The sequence below is a fragment of the Sparus aurata genome, chromosome 21 (assembly GCF_900880675.1).
Source record: "Sparus aurata chromosome 21, fSpaAur1.1, whole genome shotgun sequence".
NCBI lineage: Eukaryota > Metazoa > Chordata > Actinopteri > Spariformes > Sparidae > Sparus > Sparus aurata.
The window spans coordinates 3,423,393-3,439,704 of record NC_044207.1 but is presented as its reverse complement, the minus strand read 5'-3'; the positions used below and the strand labels follow the sequence as shown (position 1 = coordinate 3,439,704).

The 16,312-nt window shown below is 41.6% G+C and overlaps 1 pseudogene; it reads left to right on the top strand.

Annotated features, from left to right (window-relative positions):
• The window catches only part of LOC115572317 (potassium voltage-gated channel subfamily H member 6-like), a 105,353-nt pseudogene that overhangs the window by 22,032 nt on the left and 67,009 nt on the right, over positions 1 to 16,312 (top strand).

Below are 16,312 nucleotides of genomic sequence, written 5' to 3'. Positions count from 1 at the left end.
CCATTTTAATAGGACCTGTTTGATACAGCCATTAGACTCAGCCGAAAACACTACAATGGGAGAGTCTAAGGAGGTCAGCATTGATCTAAAAGAACACATTGTTGATTTGATTAAGTCAGGAAAGTCACTTGGAGCCATTTCAAAGCAGTTACAGGTCCCAAGATCAACTGTACAAACATCTGTCTGTAAGTATAAAGTGCATGACGCAGTTGTGTCAATGCATGATAAAAAACACAAACTATTACCTGCTGCTGAGAGAAAACTGGCCAGGATGGTCAAGAGTCAACCAAAAACCACCAAAAGGCAAGTCTGCAATTAATTAGAAGCTGCTGAAGGACAGGTGTCAGTGTCCACATTAGAGTGTGTTTCCAACAACATGAGCTGAGAGGCTGCTGGAAGTAAATTAAATAATGACGAAGGAGGATTACTGCCAAATTCTTCAGCAAAACCTCATTCAGCAGAAGATTGGGTCTTGGGTGCAGTTGGGGATTCCAACAGGACAGTAATCACAAACACACATCAGATGTGATAAAGGAATGAATAAGTCAGGCTAGAATTGAGGTTTTGGAATGGCCTTGCCAAAGTCCTGGCTTAAACCCCATCAGAACATGTGGACTGTGCTGAAGAAACAAGTCCGTGTCAGGAAGCCAACAAATGTAGTTAGATTTCAGCGATTGAGGAGTGGCTAAAAATTCAGCCAGAGGAAGACCTGTGGGTGGCTATAAAAATAACCTTACTGCGGCAAAATAGACATATAACCAAACGTATATATTTGTGATTCAGCAGATTTGGTCACAAATGGGCTAACGCACAAGAAGACCTATAATAAATTAATTACTGAACCAAACTTCATGAATGTTTTAAGGGGTTGAGGTAAAGTCTGAAGAAATGAGTCTTGAGTCTTTTGCTGTCGATCGCAAGTTAATCTGCTGTCCAGTCATTGGTTGATCCATCATACATTGATTTCTAAATCCAAAACAGTTTAATTCCCACAGCTGTAATTTCAGACTGGAGACACAGGCCGTTGATCATACAGTATATCTCTATTTGATCAGGAGTGGTATACAGGCATATCCAGTTTTACACAGCCATTTTACAATGCAAAGGGTTATTACTATGTTATACACCAAATACCAACAACACCACCTTGGGTTAGGGCCCAGGGACCCGTACTAAAGGTCAATTATTACCTTCAAAAAGGACACTCAGGGAGGGCAGGAGGTGGTGTTCAATGATCATATACAAAACTTTATTGTTTAAAATAAGCACAAGGTTTGGCACTGTAACAGAAAAGGAGAAGGGAGCCCAACTGAAAGGGGGGATACGGGCTGAGGCCTACCGGCTGGAGGAGGGGTTTGGTAGGGGAAGTGACATCCAATAGAAAAAGGAGAACACCCCACTCACACAGCAAAAAGTGACGTGTAAACAAAGAAAATCTTGAAAGGGGATCACACAGCACACAGGGGATCACCAACACCCAGGAGAACCACCACCACCACCGTCAGTCTTCAGCACTAGGGGGAGAGGAGAGACACAATTAAGAGGGCTCAAAAATTAAACAAACAATGACAATAACAATGCGTTCCAACAAACTATGAATGATAAACTGAAAAGTATTAAATTGGATTAAGAAATCAACCAGACAAAAGAAACAAAAGAGTCTCTGGCCAGAGATATCAACTCAACAGTTTATCACAGTTTTAACTCAAATTGATCAAATGACCAACAGAAATTCAACCGTTAAGCAGAAAATAAATAAATAAACAATTAAACCAAACCATGGCGGATTGCCTTTAAAACACTCACGCACACACAAACACACACACATAACACTAACACTGAGCAGTCTAAACGAGTGGCTGAGAGTCCTGGCAAGCTCATAATGTCCAGCACGAGTGACAACCACACACCAACGCAGCACCACACGTAGCAGCGGTGCACAGGGCCAGTAGCGGGAAGCACGTTGACCAAAGGCGGCCGACCGGACCCGAACCAGGCCGAGCAGCTGCAGCAAAGCAGCAACAGCAGAACCGCGGCAGACAGCGGCGAAGCAGTGGTGAAGCAGCGGTAGCAACGTAGCATTGGCCAGGTAGCCGTGATCAGCAGTGCTCGTACTTAGCATCAGCATCAGCATTAGCTTTAGCGTCCACAGTTCCGGTTATCAGTCCAGGTACATTTGCATCCCTTCCAAAGAGGGAGAGGGGTGAAGAGAAGCAAGTGTAGCGGGGAAGACAACCACCGTGCAGAACACGACCAGCAGACTGTTAGAGGGAGAGGAGTGGAAGGGGAGCTTAGCACCTGGCTACAGCCATAAATGACAGAGGCACGTCATAACTCACCAATGCTCTGGTTGAGTTCTCATCGGCTCGACCGCGGTGGAGACGCCGGATCTATTAAAGAATGACATTTTTAATTAAATGAAACATGGACGAATATACACAAAACAGCGTGGCGATGTGCGCTTACCTGTGCTCGGATGCTAGCGGCAATGCAACGACCCGGAAGTGGGCGGGCCTAAGAGACAGGAAGCGAAAGGTCAGGAGGAGGGACACAGCCTACTTTTATCCCTTTGGTAAGGGCAATGATTTGCTAATAAGCCAGAGGGGCTGTGGTGCAGCAAAATAACAAGTTTGATATATCAGTGGTGCCTCATACCACTACAATATGCCACCATATTAGTCCGGCAGATTAGTAAGATAATTGTTCACTTTGTGATCCAAGTATCAAACTTGGCACAAAGATTCTTTGGGACCCACTTTTTCCAAAAAGCCTGTTAGCCACGCAAAAAATCCAATATGGCCGGCAATTTCCAATATGGCCGCCATTGAAAGCCATTAGACTTGGTATTTGACCTGGATTGAGTTTGGATAGTCACATTTTGATGATCTTGGTATTTAAATATAGGTGAAAGGATCTGAGCTTTCCAACTCTTCGATAAAAAGTCCAAAAATGTGTTAAATTGTGAGATAGATGGCAATGAATGGCAAAAATAACGCCTTTTTGTACAAAGTTTCGTTAGTTTGGTTAAGTAAGTGCATGTTTTCTTTACGGCCAATTTCCACTGGATACGTGTCCGCTGTGTTCCGTCTCCGCCATGCCAGCAGAGCTGATGGTTTTATTTTAGTCTATGTGTTAATCCCCACTAGGTCCGGTGCGCTGCGTATCTGCTCCGTCCCAGCTCCGGGAGTCCGGAGCCCTCCGGAGCAGATACGCAGGACTTCTATTTCTGGCAGATGCCGGAGCACGATGCAGCAATTCTGCCGAAGCAGACAGGAAGTCAAGCACGGAAACAACAATATAGCATCCAGTTGCTTTTCAAAATAAAACACTCCGTGTTGACTGCAGCACACAAATCTCAAAAAAGAGACGAACACATGCTCTTCTGCTAGTCCTTCGCTCGGGAACACTTCGTGTTGTTGTTTTTATAACAGACTCGTACTGCGCTGTGGCGGACTCAAAATGCAACTGGTGGGGATTGCCGGACGGTGGACAGCAGAGCAAAACCGGATCGGAGCCGTATTGCAGCGGACACGTATCCAGTGGAAATTTGGCGTTACACTGTTTTTGGTACATTTGATACATTTTATATCAATAGAACATGTAAAATGAATGGGAAATAATCACTGGTTTGAACTGAACTTCACCAGGCACACCCAGGTTAAGTAAGTGCATGTTTTTTTTTTTCATTTTGTTTTCTTTTTTTTCTTTATTTACAGATTTATTTATTTCAATAGAACAGTGAGGTTTGACAGAACGACAGCTTTGGTGATTTTTTGCACTGTTCCTTCTCAGTGTTTCCTCAATGCCCCTCCATCATCCAACCGGGACATGTCTAAGCTAATTGGCTGCTGGTCAAGGACGAAATTTTGATTTCAGAGGTGGGGGGGACACAAGTATTTTTAATAAAACTCCAACTCTTTCAGTTCACTGTGTTTTCTAGTAGTTCTTCTAGTTTTCTATTGCTACTTTTAAGTTGGCTGTTCCCTTTTTTGGTTTGACTGGTTGTGAAGCATGTAGCAAAACATTATCACCCAATTCTGTGTTTCACCTTGTTAGTCAACTTCACTCCAACTCAGTACCACCAATTTTACACTTATTTTTGGAATATATGGTAAACAGACCTCATTTAATAGAGGAAAAAACTTAGCTTCACAATTCTCATGAGTTTGGATGTATAAAATCACATTTGTTATCTGAGATTTTACTGTATTTTTCCCTAAATCTTTCATTGTTGGTGTTTTGCTGTTGCTGCCTTTCAACATAAAAATAACACATGAAAAAAAGTGTATCTCTTCGGCATTAAATATAAGCTTTTTTTTAAATTGTTGCATTGTTGAGGCTCTACAGTTATAATAATAATAATAATAATAATAATAATAACAATACATTTTATTTATCAGCACTTTCAATAAAACTCAAAGACACTTTACAAGATTATTGAGAGCTTTGTAACTGATGAGGAGGATCTTGAAGTGGATATGCTGCTTTATTGGGAGCCAGTGAAGGTGTTGCAGGATGGGTGTAATGCATTTCTCTGAGTACCGTAAATTGCCAAATAATAGCCGGGTTTCAATTAACAACAGGTTACCCTTTAAACGTCGGGTGCAGGTGTATATTTTGATAAACCACCGTTCCAAATAAATGCAGAGTCTAATTTATTTATTTATTTATTTTAATCAAGGAAGAAGACGTGACACTGACACTGCACGTTTTTCTTCTTCGCCTTTTTCATGTGTTGTGCTTGCTTTCTGTCAGTCAGTATCACACTGATGATTGCCATGGCTCTGGTGTAGCCAAAAAATAAAAAGTACGACTTGAAATTTAAACTTTCTGTCGTAAAATATGCAGAGGAAAACTCAGGAGAAGCAGCCGCTAGACGTTTCTCTGTCGACTCCAAGATAGTGAGAGAAACGGAGCTTCAGCGTCTGTCTGAGGAGGACAGCAACAGGGCCAGGCTGCCTGCTGGAGGGAGGAAGAAGGCTAGCGAGGAGCCTGAGATAAACATGCGGGAATTAGTTATCTGCAAACGGGCACGTCACGAGAGAGTGTTCTGCAAAATGATCAGGGTGATGGTGGAACAAATGTCTGCCACCGTGAGTGACAGCAGAGATGAGCAGTTTGCAACGAGTGTTGGTTGGCTGAATCATTTCCTCCGCCGCAACAACTTCACTTGCAGAAGACGCACGACTACTGAATTAAACGCCTGGTCTGTTAAGTGATTGAAACAAATAAACACCCCGGCTATTATTTGGTAATTTTCATCCTGGCTGCGCCTAATTACCAAACACACATGGACACCGATTCAAACGTTAGTGTAAATGAAACCTCTGATATTACATTCCTTCTAACTGACATGACCCAGGCAGAACAAACGCTCAATTTACAGTAACAGATTAATGTGGACTGAGCAACTAGCAGACCGGTGTGCAAGCAAGATGGAGTGACAGCGGGGACGACTAATCATACAAGAAATGGCGGAGCCAATCGAGGAGCTTGTGGGCGGGTCTAAACTCAGGGAAACCGGCTCCGGCTTGAACGGCCGTTTCCTGCTTGGTCCTAGTGCTTGACGTGTCTCTGTTAAATATAGCGTATTGTGGTTTTTGAGACAGTAAAAACTGCAGGGGACCAAAATGGCCTTTTGAAAAAGTGCAGGGGACATGTCCCCTGTGTCCCCCCCCCAAAATTACGTCTGTGCAGCTGGTTGATTGCTTGAAAGAGTGGTATGTTTGTGGCGATCATTGGAATAACCATTGCTCTCAGGACTACATGGATGATGAGTTGGAGGAGATTTCAACTCTTCCTTTAAATCTGTCTGACAAAGACAACACTTTCTCCAGTCAGTTTGAGATGCAGAACTCAGTGGATTAGAAGCAGCCATTATGTGTAATAGTTGAGGCCGAAGGGCTATGCTTTTAGCACCTAACCATACAAAATACAAAAGCACATTCTGACATGGGACACAACTAGGTTCAAACATCAAAGTGCCCTACACCTAGCCCGATCATTCATCTAGTGCGATCTGTACACCATCCAGGTAATTAAATCCCCATTACCCTTGACTCAGCTTTCCCGCGCTGGCACATCCTGTCAATTCAGGTGCAGCTTACTATACAACAACTAACTAAACTACTAGTTGGTGTATAGAAAGGGCTAATTAGATAGCATTTGGGACACTAAGCTATACTTACTAGAACTACAGTTAGTAGACTACAACTATGGTAAGTACTCTAATTAGCTGACACTGAACCTCATGCTGAGTCTCACAGCAATGATACTACCAGTGTGCCCTGGTTGTGCTTTGACATCACTCTCTTATGGCGTGGGCACACCAACAAGATTATTGCCCATCGGCACAATAAACTTAATTGGCAGTGAAACCGGCCATTTCTGATTTTTTGTCTGAGGTATATTGTGGTGTTCTGGGATGCATATCAGTAGAAATAACGCCATGGATTGTAATGGAATAACTCCGCTAGCAACCATGCTAACTAATCAGTTACGTGCAATGTAATGCTAGCAGCTAGCAAACTATCATCAAACATATTACAGCCTGATCTTTGAGTTAATCCAAGCTCACAAACAGTATTTCTGGTATGTGACAAATTTATTGCACTACATGGACTGCATTATCTAAATATTCAACATTTAACCAAGTGTCCCAAATTTGACTAGTCAGACCTATATTTTCCACTAGCGGGAGCTAGCTAGGAATAAGATGGATAAGCGCTGTCTGTATGAATACTTATTATAGAGTTCACAACGGGTCGGCCCGAAAAAATACGCAAATGAGCCAGGTCTGGTCGGGCCTCGGGCTTCCTTTTTTATAAAACACATTTCATAAAATACATTTCATAAAACACATTTCTTGCAGGTTGTAAATTATATATTGTTTGTTGTGAATCATCGCTGTTCACGTGTGGTGAAGAGTAAGTCTGGCTGCCTGCTTCATGGGGAGGGGCAGACGCAGACCTGACGCTGCTGCGTAAAGTTACGATAACAAGTGTATGAAGAAAACAATGCAGGCGCGCGGGATGTCGGGTTCGGGCCGGGTTCGGGCAGACAATTCATGCTGGTGTGTCTGGCTGCGTCGGGTTCGGGCTTAAAAACCTGCGGGCCGGGTCGGGTCGGGTTGTAATTTTCAGGCCCGTTGAGATCTCTAATTGATGATTACATGATTCATGTAAACGCAGAATGTATGGTCATGTCGGTGGTTGTTCAGGTGTGTTAGAGACACTTTTTTGACCGCCTCTGGGAGACAGGAGCCGACTGATCAGTCCGACTGCCTTTTCTGACGACGGTCGGAAGTCAGATAGGTGGGTGAAGGCCATTATGAAGAAATTTTTCAACATTTTGAGATTGATGAAAACATTTTGATGTGGATCAAAAGATGTTGCATAATTGAAACTTAATGTGTGATAGAATTTTACAGAAAACTGCACATTTGAGTTTTTTTATTTGCATCATTGGATTTGTCTACTATAAGTCTACTAGAGTAAACAATTTCAAATGTATTGAGCAAGCTACTTTTTTCTTTGCTAGAATTCAGAGAAACAGGTGTCAGTTCTTGTCTGCAGACTACTTTTCACTCATACATATTGTGATGGTTTGTTTTACATACCTATGACTACAGATAAAGGGCCAAATTTGTTACATTTTCTGTTCAATATTTGTTTTCGTGTTTTGTCTGCTTGTTATCATGTATAATATTTGCATATCATAATCCAGATTGCATGCGTGTATGTCTTCCAACATTTCAGTGCACCGATAACGTTCGTGCCAGTAACACTCATTTAGTGTAATTTTTGTCTCTATAAGCTTTCAAACACATTCTCTATAAATTCAGTTATATTTGATTCAGATTTGACCAATGAAACATCCTACTAGTTTTTAAAATTAATTCACATTTACGATTCATGCTGGTATGCTTAAAGTCAATGTCATTCTGATGGTATAATGTTTTTTCTAATTAAGACATCCATTTTGGTGGTTTATTACATAATGCACCAAATTCTAAAATTTTCTTGATAAAAAAGTGCAACACCTGCATTTTGTAATTACTGACGCAATATGTAAGAACTTATTACAAAATGCGGCAAAGTTTACTACATATTGCGTTCAAGAATTTTATTACAAAATATGGCAGATTATTACAAAATGCGGTGTTATCACCTAATGAATTGAAAATGGCATAATTACATAAAGTGGCGCTACAAGCCCCCTCTCTGACCAGATAGTCAATAATCCAGCACCTTCCTGGTTCTTTCTCTCTTACCCTACGCCCTCTACTGCTTCAGCTTCTTATCCTCAAGGGTTCCTCTCCATCTCCCCCGCACAGGGCTGCCCGCCCTCAATATCTTATCCTCTGTGCCTAATAGCTGCGAAGAGCTGCAAGCTGCATTTGCAGAAGGCCGAAAGAACTTCTCCTCACTGCAGACACAAGAGGTCCTGCTAGTATTCCAGATCAGTTAGCATCAGTAGCTGCAATGCAAAGCTTGCCAGCTAACTTCACAATCTAAGGAACACCTACCAAGTTAGCACCGAGCTGCTATCCTTGCCAAAGAAAGGAGTGAACTGTTTCCTCCTCTGCCGACTTTCATCAGTCCTTGCACAGCAAGAACAGCATTCAACATTGGAATCCCAACCTTCTCCTGCAACCACCAGCACCTTTTCTTCATAGACTGGTAACATTGAACTGCGCTTAGATATCATAGCATGCACAGCTAAGCACAGGACTTTAAACTCTGGTTGATGTAATGCATATATGTCAATGTATGTGTTGATTCACTGTTTTGGTGTTATTGTGATCTCAGGTCAGGTTATTGGTAGTTTGCTTTCCTAGACAGCTAATTCAACGTTAGCCGAATGATGCTTCGCACAGACTTGTGGGTCTCTGCATGCAACTAACCATCTTCTATAACCTGTTTCTTTGTTCTGCCACACACACACACACAAACACACACACACACACATATCTGTATAGTACATGTTAGTTAGATTGTGTGTTTTCATTTTCGTGTTGAACTTTTGAACCTTCTTGCTGTCTATTTGATATTGTACAAGAGTGAATGTTGCCAACCTCTACACTGTCAAGAACTCCAAAATTCCTCAACCATTAAAGCTGTTATGATAAATTTGGTTGTAGTTATTAAGTTAATTATTAATCAGAGTTATAAATAGTTTAAAATCTTTTTATGACACCGATTTAGTAAATTTGCTATCTTTTCCCTTCTATAAGGGGAGTGCCGTGAGGTGATCTAATGTAAACTGGATCATATTATTTATCATAGTTAATAATTATGCCTGATAATAATTTATTATTACAATTTTTTTAATATATATTTTTTGGGCCTTTACCTAGCTTTATTTATAAGAAATGACCGGAAACAGGGGGAGAGTGAGGGGGAGTGACATGTAGCAAAGGGCCCCAGGCCTGGACTTGAACATGGGTCACCTGCAGTGAGGACAGCCTCTGTATATGGGACACCCACTCTACTCTTGGCTTTCAAGTTCCTGTGGGTGCAGATAACAGACACTCTGTCCTGGTGCCATCACACCTCTTGTAAAGCGAGCTCATCAGCACATGCAATTTCTGCGTCAGATGAAGAGAGCATACCCCCCGCCCTCCAATTGTCACCACCTTTTACAGAGGCACTATAGAGAGCATACTGTCCAGCTGCATCCCTGTCTGGTCAGGAGCCAGCATTGTCTCTGACTGCAAGTTCTAGCAGAGGGTGGAGAGGACAGCGGAGAAAATCATCAGGACTTCACTTCCTCCCATCCAGGACATGGCAAAAAAAACGCTGTCTGACCAGGGCTCAAAACATCAGGAGAGACGCCTCCCACCCCCACCATGGACTGTTCTCACTGATGGACTCTGGAAAGAGGTTCCACAGACTTTGTAGCAGAACAGCCAGGTTCTTTAACAGCTTGTTCCCACAAGCCATAAGATTGTTGAACACAAAATAAAATCCCTCCATCTTCCCTCACACGCCCACTCAGGACTGCTTCACTGGATTGTGCAATATGATATAACAATACATGTGCTATATACACTGGACAAAAATATAAATGCAACACTTTTGTTTTTGCTCCCATTTTTCATGAGCTGAACTCAAAGATCTAAAACTTTTTCTTTATACACAAAAGAACCATTTCTCTCAAATATTGTTCACAAATCTGTCTAAATCTGTGTTAGTGAGCACTTCTACTTTGCCGAGATAATCCATCCCACCTCACAGGTGTGGCATATCAAGATGCTGATTAGACGGCATGACTATTGCACAGGTGTGCCTTAGACTGGCCACAATAAAAGGCCACTGTAAATGTTCAGTTTTATTACACAGCACAATGCCACAGATGTCACAAGTTTTGAGGGAGCGTGCAATTGGCATGCTGACAGCAGGAATGTCCACCAGAGCTGTTGTCCGTGAATTAAATGTTCATTTTTCTACCATAAGCCATCTCCAAATGTGTTTCAGACAATTTGGCAGTACACCCAACTGGCCTCACAACCGCAGACTACGTGTAACCACACCAGCCCAGGACCTCCAACTCCAGCATGTTCACCTACAAGATTGTCTGAGACCACCCTGACAGCCTCTGCAACAGTCGGTTTGCATAACCAAAGAATTTCTGCACAAACTGTCAGAAACCGTCTCAGGGAAGCTCATCTGCATGCTCGTCGTCCTCATCGGGGTCTCGACCTGACTGCAGTTCGTCGTCGTAACCGACTTGAGTGGGCAAATGCTCACATTTGATGGCATCTGGCATGTTGGAGAGGTGTTCTCTTCATGGATGAATCTCGGTTATCACTGGTCAGTGCAGGTGGCAGACAGCGGGCGTCGTGTGGGTGAGCGGTTTGCTGATGTCAACATTGTGGACTGAGTGGCCCATGGTGGCGGTGGGGTTATGGTATGGGCAGGTGTATGTTATGGACAACGAACACAGGTGCATTTTATTGATGGCATTTTGAATGCACAGAGATACCGTGATGAGATCCTGAGGCCCATTGTTGTGCCATTCATCCACGACCATCACCTCATGTTGCAGCATGATAATGCACGGCCCCATGTCGCAAGGATCTGTACACAATTCCTGGAAGCTGAAAACATCCCAGTTCTTGCATGGCCAGCATACTCACCGGACATGTCACCCACTGAGCATGTTTGGGATGCTCTGGATCGGCGTATACGACAGCGTGTTCCAGTTCCTGCCAATATCCAGCAACTTTGCAAAGCCATTGAAGAGGAATGGACCAACATTCCACAGGCCACAATCAACAACCTGATTAACTCTATGCGAATGAGATGTGATGCAAATGGTGATCACACCAGATACCGACTGGTTTTCTGACCCCCCCAATAAAGCAAAACTGCACATTTCAGAGTGGCCTTTTACACATCTGTGCAATATTTATGTTGTCTAATCAGCATCTTGATATGCCACACCTGTGAGGTGGGATGGATTATCTAGGCAAAGTAGAAGTGCTCACTAACACAAATTTAGACAGATTTGTGAACAATATTTGAAAGAAATGGTTCTTTTGTGTATATAGAAAATGTTTTAGATCTTTTTTCATATCATGAAAAATGGGAGCAAAAACAAAAGTGTTGCGTTTATATTTTTGTTCAGTGTATTTTATATTTGATATAGTATTTTATGTTATGTTTATTTTTATGTAAATACGAAATTTCATTTTGATCTGCACTGTAAGGTGTAATTTCAGCGACAAATAAAGAAAGTCTTAATCTAAAGAAAATTATTCAAAATTGCATGAACCTACTGACATAATTAGTTCTCTCTCAGGGGGAAGCTTGGCAAGTGTGTGTCAAAACAGAATGTGACTATTCCTTCTTCTATTCTCGCCTATGTCTCTTTGTCCCTGCAGGAGTGTGTTTCCACTGTGTGATAGATGTGGTTCCAGTAAAGAATGAAGATGGTCTGGTCATCATGTTCATTCTCAACTTTGAGCTTCCCACTGACCACAGACCAACCAACAGCTCTCCGGCTAGAGAACTCAACAGAGTGCTGCATATCCCCTGGCTGACCTTGGGTAAGATTAGTTTACACTGTCTTTAATCAATTCACACATGCCTAAATATCTACATTAAGACTGAATCGACATTATACAACATTTATATCAGGAGGACGAGAACTAATTGAATCAGATGAATCACTTATATAAGTATGTTGGAGAGCTCCTTCAAATGCAGTGGTTAAGTTCAAGATCTGAAATGGTATTTTTCAGCTAAATGTCAGTTAAACAACTTATTTAAATAACCAAACAGGAGGTCAAAGTCTATGTAGGCCCACTGTCGTTCGATAATTATTTTCATGACTAAAAACGTTTCAAAACCCCCCACTCACACACCAAAATCACACACCTTTCTATAATATCAAATGAATTGGCTTGTGCTCCCTCCCTTCTTTAAGGTGTGCTGTCATGCTGATTTGATCAGTGATCGCATCAGATTGCTTAATTGTTACTATATTTGATGGTTAAGTGCTCGTCAGTACAGGTGCTGTGCGCCTTGTGTGCTGCAGGCAGGAGAGCAAACGAACCGCGGTGAACATTTTCTTTAATTTCTCAATAAAAAAAGTTGTGAATTGTGGATTAGGGATGTCCCCATTAGTTTTTTTTTTTTTTTTTTTTACCCCGATCCCGATCCGAGTCGCTTAAAATTAAGTATCTGCATATACTGAGTCCCGATCCGATAAGTCACGTAAAATGACGTGGACGCGTTGCTCGTCTATTTCACACGCGTTCAGCATCTCCTCGACTGTCTGTTTTACATGCTCTGCTGTATGAGACCCACCAAACTAGTGCGCATACCGGCACGTTGTAACTCAAAAGTGGAGTGAATATAATGTATTGCCAGGTGAGGTGACGAAGAAAACCCTGATCCTCTACCACGGACATGAGCTGGTTATCCAGAGCGATTAATTTAATAACGCTCTCTGTAATATTTGTGGCCATGTCGCTGTCTCGAGGATATTTCTCTTTCCTTTTGAGAGTATCCGCGAGTGTTTTTTTGCTTCGGTGTCTTTGCCTGTATTGCTTAAGTGAACTCGATAGTCTTTGAGTGTTTGTTTTGTATAAGCCGTATTAAATGAGTTGTATTAAATGCAGCTCCACGAAACGGTCGTATAGCAGATGTTGCATGTCACCGTTGGACTGCTTTCGCATTCTAATTTAAGTTATTTCCACACTGCAGACACTTTATCCACAGATTTGCCAAAGTAACGCTACGTGTGCGTCTGCGTTCTGCCATAAATTGTGCTCAGACATAAAAATATAAAAAATAAAAAAATAAATCGGGCTTGGGTCCACGTTCAAAAATGCCCAGATCGGCTCGGGACATCCCTAGAAATTATTACATCTTTTTCAATACATTTTGACTTGTGGACTTTTCAGTGCTCGAGTCATGTAAAATGTTGGGATCGCATGGAAACTGTTCAGCCTTGAAACGCTCCATTCAACACATCCATCGTCAGCTGTGCTGACAGTATGCATTACACACACAGAGATGCACCGCAGCGCTCCTCCTCTAAGTTGAATAGAACATTTGCTCATATGCAGTCAAACAGTTTCTGTCATCATCTTTATTGATTATTGATCACTTTCAAAGGCAAACTGCATGTAGAAAGAAAGGACTTTCAGTAGCTGCACTCGGTAGCTTGTATAAATGTTACCTCAATGCCTCTCCAACTGATCGATGAGAAACTGACGGTTCCTCCTGAGGGAGCATCTTGGCTACAGCAATGATTTAGACAGGCAGCAACAAGCTAAAATGTGTTTACAACATCAACGTGTCATCATTTTTATAATTTCTTCATTTGTAGGTTGAATGATAGATAATGGCCAGAACTGAAACTTTCCAGTAGATGATGAATACTTACTTTCTTGAAAAACTTTCTTCTATCCATTCTTCTTCATCATACCATGGTCTGGGGGAATACTCGATTCTGATTGGCTGCAGGGTGTCCAAGGGGGTAACCATGGTATAGATATTGGGGGGGTCCAAATGAGAGCCCTTCCCCTGATTTTTTATTTATTTTTTAAGTACATTTCCCACAATTCTATTATATTTTATATATGAAAATTCGCACATTTAGACGTTTTGAGGACAACATTGACCATTTGAATTCACACATTGCATGGATTCCTACAGAATAAATTCCCATTAAGTGAAAATAAACGTTTTTATCTCAAAGGTTTTGCTCTATATGTCACCTTTATGCCAGTATCAGGCCCAATGTTACTAGTTTTATTTACTGCTGACATGTAGGCCTAGGTTAAAACTAATGTTATCAAGCTGTTTAAGTTCTCATTCAAATCTCACCTGATCATCTGTATCCCCAGAGCATGTCCCTGCCTGGCCACTGCTTTCACAGTGCCTCTCCCTCTCCCTGTGTCTCTGTGCTGCCTACATTGTGACCAGATACCATTATTTTACCAGAAGAACAATGACTGGCCTTGATGATCATTTTAATTTGATTTTTCTGCTTGTGTTACTAGTATATTTGTTTTTTTTTATATAGTAATTGCATAAATAACATTGTACAATGTACAGTAATGTAGCCCCTTTCACACATGCACTTATTCTGAACTTATCTGGACATTACCTGGAGGAGATGTATGTGTAACACATGAGAGCAGTAACAGGGATGAGATCATGTAGGAGATTTTCTTCATTGAAAAGAAGGTTTTAAGCTCCAGCAAATAGCTTTAAATTACGTAAATGAACACCTACATGGCATTAATGCAAGAATGTGAATGTACTCCTGTCACATAACTCCACTTACATGACAACTTGACTTGAAAAAGAAGTCAATCTTCCTCTTCCTTTTTGGTCTTCCTAACAAAAAGAATAATGATCATGTTGAATAATATCAAAATCAGTGGATGTTTCTAGAAAACTATCTGTCAGTTACATTAACTTTACCTGGCTCACCTGGCTTGGCCTAATTGTTTGCCACCTGGCTTGCTTAATATTAGCTAACGTACCACAAAGCAAGACAGAGTTATTTACAGACAAAATTCTATATTATTAACTAGTTAAATAACTGTTTCATACCTCCACTCTGTTCGCTGTCTGCAGCAGAGTGAAGGCAGCTCCATGTTAGCATGTAATTGTTTACTTTCCTGGGCGGCCAGGACTAGTGGTTTTGGTCAAATGGGTGTGATTGGCTTGATGGCTGTCAATCACTGTAACTTGACCAATGGGTTTTCATGTATGGGGAAGCTACTCAGCGTACTGAGGTGCGCTCCATTTCAGTATGCTGTTACTCCGCGAGGGTGGGCAAACGGTTTAATACCTTAGGTTCACACACTTATGTTTTCCTTCAAAATGGAAATAAATTGAAAATAAATAAGAAATAATGAGACAGATCTGTCGACAGGGTTTATGAAAGAGGGCATATTTAACTTATTTTCTACTGTATATTGGGGGGGACAGATTGCCATTTTCTCGATATTGCGGGGGACACGACCCCCCCAAAGAATGCGTGCTTACGCCCATGAGGGTGTCCATTAATCCCTGATATATGGACACCTACTAAGTGGTTCCACTCAAATTGTCTGTTCACCACTGTAAATTAATGCGCTAGCTGGCGCATCAAATCTGAATATTTTATTTCCAACACTGAGTGCAATTCGTCAGTCCTTCAGTGTCTTATCCTCTGAACACCACAGGATGGCCACTGTAACACACAAGCTGCAGAAAGTACAATTCCCCTCTAAATTTACTGATATGCGAATAATCTCACATCCCATTCGCTGTTCAGCTCTCTACTTCAGGCTGCAGCCACAGTAACGTTACACACAGCCGATCATTTGCTCGTGAAAATCTTGTTATTGATTTGGGGACAATGACATGACTGGTTAGCTAGCTAAACATACTGTCAAATTATATTTACTGTTTGTCAACCGTACGCAATGTTATTGACTTTGAATCTTGCTAGCATAGCGTTAGCATTCTGGCTCGTCGCTGAGTGGACTAGAATATCTCTCATTGCCAAGTTGTATCTAAGGTCCGTCCTATTTACTGGAGGAGTGAACGTTTCAGTTGCATAAGAACCTTATGGGAGGGTAATGATTTTTCCAGGTATTAGTCAAACACTCAGGCGTTAACCAGGGATATTTAGTTATGGCTTGTGAAAAACTTTATATTTTGATTGTAAAACGCATGAAAATATAAATTAATGGTCTTGATTACTTTTCTTTGGCAAGTGACCATGGTTTAAGCGGGATAATGCCCTCCGAGGTGTCCATTAATTCCTGATTATGGACACCTCGTCAGGCATTATCCCT